The sequence below is a fragment of the Centroberyx affinis genome, unplaced genomic scaffold (genome assembly GCF_046629955.1).
Source record: "Centroberyx affinis isolate AG114_WGS23_722 - 3 ecotype Tasmania unplaced genomic scaffold, CSIRO-AGI_Caff_v1 ptg005872l_1, whole genome shotgun sequence".
Classification (NCBI taxonomy): Eukaryota; Metazoa; Chordata; class Actinopteri; order Beryciformes; family Berycidae; genus Centroberyx; species Centroberyx affinis.
The window spans coordinates 65,302-71,301 of record NW_027282981.1 but is presented as its reverse complement, the minus strand read 5'-3'; positions in this window follow the sequence as shown (position 1 = coordinate 71,301).

Genomic DNA, 6,000 nt, shown 5'->3' with positions numbered 1-6,000 from the left:
GTTGTTAGGGCAGTTGGGTCCTCATAAGAATAGAGAAGCAATTGCACACACACACACAAACACACTCACAACCACAAGACACACACGCGCACACACACACACACACATCATTATATCAGCAGAGTGGTATGTGATAGAGGAAAATGGGTTGATATTTGGAGAAATGGCCTGAGAGAGCTCTATGTGACCCTTATTACCCATAAAGACAGAGATTTGGACTGCTGCTCTTGTTTTTCCTCATGAGTCTGGCTTCTCTCAATAGCTGCATTTTCACTGGTGCGTAAAACACATTTCACTGCAGCTTCCCCACGGCTCTGCAAGTTTAAGGGTCACACAAGTCGACCAGAGCTGCCGGAACCGAAGCCCATGGGCGAAATTTGGCCCTCTGTAGAAACAAACAAACAAAAAAAAATAAAATGGCATAGAGGTTAGAGAGGCCGTCCTGTAAGTGGAGGGTCATGGGTTTGATCCACACAAAAGCTACTGTGTGTCCATCACAGCCATGTGTCCTGTCAAAGTGTCACTGAGCAAGGCACTGAACACCCCTCACCCATTGAGTCTGTTAATATCCACACAATACTATGAATACTGTGAATAATCAGATATAGGCAATAGTTTGTTTAAAGTGTTTTGGTTGTAGGAAGTAATGCAATTTCACCCAATAACCCAGGTTTACATGGATTTACTTGATTGTTGGTGTAAGTTTACTCAGAGAGGGATGTGATACAATGACTTATAGCAGCTTATAGCCATTATGATATGAAATGGGAAAATGTCCAATAAGCTATCAATTGAAGGGGGTAAATATAATTGTAACTACTATTTTTTTGCATGATTTTCATGTTTGAAATCACTGGTTTGTACAGAGAGTGAATGTGGGAAAAGTCATGGAGGGACATTTTGAAAGCAGAGATATTTCAATTCTTAAATTCAAAAGAGCCATCAATTAGGGTTTGGCCATCCAAGTGATTGTGTGTTGAAAACTTCCTCTGTGAAGTTTTCAACACATGATCACATTTCAATACTGCATGGAATCAGGATGTGGTGTTTACATGGCCAAAAAACAAAAAAAAAATTAAGAACACAGAAATCTAGGTGTGTTAATCGGGTTATGCTTACATGATTATGACCTTAATAAACTGAGTAAAGCATTTATATGACATTTGCTATAGTCTGAGTCTTGCCTTCATCAGATCAAGGTCAGATATTTAGTGTGCAGGTAATGGGCGCCCATTATAAGTCTCTCTGGGTAAGAGTGTCAGCTAAAGAGTGTCATGCCTAAAATGTAACTGGAATGTAAGTCAATCTTTACCCTGGATCATGAGCCCTACTTTGACCTCCAAGTTTAAAAGGCTGGGGAGTTCTGGGATACTGGAGTTCAACATTGACCTCTCTCAGAGGTCATGGTGGCCTAATTCAACAAAACATCAGTGATGGTAGGTGCTCACTTGATGACATGAGGCTCCTTCACTCTCTTTCCATCCAAGACAGACTTCTCTGAGAGTACTCACCTTAGTTCAGAGCACAGTGGGAAGTGTTGTCAGATCCTGTGTGCTGAAGCTGTAGCATTGCCAGAGGTGTTTATGTCTGTCCTATGCGTTCGTTAACATAAACATCTGATTTTCTGTTCTTGTGTGAATGCAGCCATTGCCCCATCTTCTCTGTTTCTCCGTCTGCATGTACTCATAAAGATCTAGAAAGCGTGTATTTATAAAGATAGAGAAGGTATGCATTTATACAGGTAGAGAAAGTGTGTATTTATTGAAGTAGAGAGGGCGTGCATTTTTCAAGATGAACTGTGCAGGGGTAGTAATGCTGCCAGTATGGGAGTTACCAACATAACTGTTATCACCGAGAGTCACTTATTCTATCTGTTCTAGCTGAGTCCTATTTGAGGCCATTTTCTGAAAATGACCTTATTTGTTGTCTGCCCCCGCGGAGCGCTTGAGAAAAGAGGAGGAAGTCTGTAGATTTTGCAGTGATGTACAGACATAAATTCACAGATCTTCATTCATTTATCTACTCAGTGATCCATTTATTAATTAATTTCCCAGCCCCTTTCTTCTTTCTTGACCTCTATTATTCCTTCCTACCTGCCGTCAATTCATTCATTCATTCATCCATCATTTCACTGCATGTATAGTTCCAGCATAGTTGTGTGTGTGTGTGTGTGTGTGTGTGTGTGTGTGTGTGTGTGTGTGTGTGTGGATGTGTGTGTGTGTGTGCGACCGACAGAGGGGGAGAGGCAGCAGAGAGACAGAGAGCAGGGCTATTTTCACTGTAATGGTGAAAAAAATGATGGGTCTATTTTGACAAAGTGCAGATAATAAAGTCATCTTTCTCCCTCTGAAATGTGTCTGTACTATTGTTATATTACACACACACACACACACACACACACGCACACACACACACACACACACACACACACACACACACACAGGCAGACATGCATACGTCAATTCACAGACATACTAAGATGCTGAAATGTGCCTTAATAATAAAACATTACAAGTGAGTCATTCCCACCACATCATGTAGGAAAGTACACACTGTCACTCCATTCCCATCTCTCTCTCTCTGTCTCTCTCTCTCTCTCTCTCTCTGTCTCTCTCTGTCTGTCTCTCCCTGTCACATACACACTCATTCCCAGCTAAAACTTGCATTCATAGTTTGTTATCATTAAAAATGATTCATTATAAGAGTCAAATGATTCATTATGAGAGTCAAATGATTCATTATGAGAGTCAAATGAGTTGAAACATTTTTCATTTTAATCTTATTATACACCAGGAACTTTTTATATTAGAGGAAAAAAATGTTTTGTAAAGGATTATTTCGTTATTTGAACCTGGGCAAAATCAAAATCTTGTCAGTTACTTCGCTGCAGAGCTCTACGTACCTCTCAGTTTGCAGGGAGCGCTGCTCTCTCATACAATCCAGCGGGGCCAAGGGAAACTTTGACAAAATTTTGGTCAGAATCAGTCGGCATGATGATTAACTAGGAAAACAAGGCTCAGGTTGAAAATAACCGGAATTATCCTCCTCTGCTCTAAATCCAACTTGCTCGCATTGTTAGCATTTAAATAGTTGAAACCAAAGGGTACGTTTTCACCAAAATTCAAATGGATCTCCGAATGGCATTAGTACAAACTGGAACAAACATTGACTCAGATTGACTTGGTTCCACGTTTAGAAAAATAAAGCATTTTGAATCTGTAAACAGAATAACAGTGACCTATCACCTTTCTCACTATGCAATTATATATTATGTAATACTTTGCAAGGCATTTATAGGAATATGAGGGAGCTGTAAGAGGATGTTTGCCTCATGGGGAAACATCCTGTTTAACACATCTACAGTATGAGTTCAGCAACATGTTGAAAGTGACACTGTCAGTTTCTTTGGAAGAATGCAGTGAATATGTAGCCATAGGATGTGTGTTGCTACAGATTGTGTTATAATCTATAATCTACATACAGTAGAAGTTAATCATTTTTGCTGTTGACTCATCTACAGTGAAAAATGGATTATACGTTAACAGAGGAATATGAGACAAATGAGCAGGCTGTCAGCTTTTGGTTATGGGTCTTTATTGGCCTCCATATTGAACCATGTTCAAACAATGACAACAGCAAAAAGACCAACTTTAGGGCTTGTGTCCACTAAGCACCTCTTCTATCGCTCACGGTAAGTACATGTGCCTCCCACTGTAACTATATGACGACTGAAAATCCATTTGAAGAGCATCACTCATTTGTTTAGGATGAAATGTATATTGTCCAGTGGTTTGGTGCGCTGAACCCTAAGAACATGCTCAGGAACAAATACAGACGCAGCCACTGTGCGAGTCCCATTTTATGCCGTCTGCCTCCTGAACTACTGCCGTACTTCGGCCTCGTCCCCAAGAGGAAATGTTTAGATCTGATAACTAGTTGTTTGAGAGAGTTACAGTATGTGTAATAATATGCTGTACCAATTCCATTCGAATGTACAATATTCATGTAAGAATTGTCTGCAGGAGAAAACAAGGAGAAAAAGAAGGCAGCGCTATAAAGAGAGATCCTTTGTGGACACCAAGCCTAAAAATGGGTGTATAACAAGGCTGAATGACAACGTAAAAAACAGACAACTCAAACCTCTGGCTAAAAGCCACCAGAATTATTAATGGACCCATTTTTGAACCATTTCTGGGTCTTGAACTAGTCTGAAAAAAAAAAAACTACTGTGCTCTTATATTATTTTGTACCTATAGTGGTAAAGATGGCAGAAGTCTCTCTTCATGCATTTATCCTACATCCATCCAACATTAGTACAGCAGACAATTCTCTCTTGAATGTTGTACAGTAGAACCAAATTAGTATGAAGTAACACAAAGGTATTTTCAGACTCAACTAACTAGTATCCAAACCATTTTTTGTAACTTCTGACAGCTGAAAAGAAGGCAAAGCATTATTTCTCCAAACAAATCCTCTTGGGAGCTGAGCCAAAGTTCAGCAGTAGTTTAGTAAGCATGCAGTAAAAAGTGGTACTTCCACAGTGGCTACATCGATTTGTCTTTCCCCGGTGTCAAATAAAAGCTGAAATGCCCCAAAAATAACCATTGAAAAATTGCCTCGTTTTTTTCAATTGACATCCATACAGTTTTAAAACTATACAACAGGATAGAATGGGTATCACGGGCTGTAAAATGTGGTGAAACTCACAGTACTTTGCATGTTAAGAGTCAAAAGGTTTTCATCCGACAGCAGAGCTACACTTACAGGCATTACTTTAAGAGACTGTCGGACTTGGAGCTGTTCTTCACTGATCCTTTAGTCACAGCAGTCAGTGCAGTCAAGATACAGTTTTCTGTATGAGACAAGCAGATAGATAGATAGGCGCCATCATCATCAGTCACAACATCTATTGCTTTGGTGGAGGCTATTTAGGCCATTTACTTCCCATTTGGAGTCAACTCAGATCTCATAAAGCTCCGTACGTCTATCCACGCTTTCTATCATCCTCTCTATCCAGCCCACCTTTCTGATTTTTCAGCACTACAGTTTGTAGTAACTCAGACCTGATGATTTAGCTACTGTATATTCAGTGTACGAAGAGACTGGCTCTTATTTAACAAATGGTTGAAAAAGAGATTTTCAGTGTCTGTGGTAACCTGTTTTTCCCTTGGACTCGTCTACTGGTAAACATCCTAACATTTGTTTTTGTGGTAACGCTGGCCAGGATATGGGAATATGACTAGACTACTATCTTTGCTACTGTCCACAGTTGATCCCATGTATCATGGACTGACCATCCTCAAGCATTTTTGAGTGTGATGTACGACGGATTGCCTCCATTTTCACATCTTATTATGGAGGTAAACCGACTTCTACCCTGTACAGAGACAACAACTCAAATTCAACACCTTAAACAAAGAAAGGAACATCTTTAGAAAAGAACCAAGATCACTTTCACATGGTGGTGGTAGATAGTACTGTGTACCATGTTTGCACTGTAAAATGTACAAAATATCACTATGTTGTTGGCTAGTGACCTGCAGTCTTATTCACAAGCACTTTGAAGCATGTTTATTTATTTACAACATACAGTGTACTCTGAAACAGTAACACATTTATAAATAAATATTGCGATCTTTACAATCTTACAGCTCTCCTCTTGTATTGTCGGTTCTTCACGAGTCGTCACCTGAGCTAAACGAAGGTGAGGCATCCGCTGCTGTTTCTCTCTTTCCCTCCTTTCATTTATTCTCTTATGTGCTATCATTCACCAGCACTTCCAATGCTTTTTCAGTTCTCATTCTTTGCCCTCTGTCTTTCTTTCCTTCCTCACCCTCTCTAACATTAAAATAAATAAATAGATTTCTAGGAGAAAAAAACAAAAATCATTTACCCTTAAAATCTTAATAAATCTCTAAAAATAAAAAGATACAATTAAAATCTTTCCAAATGAGGAAAAAACATAAGTGGAAAAGCTTAACAAAAACACATTCTATCTAT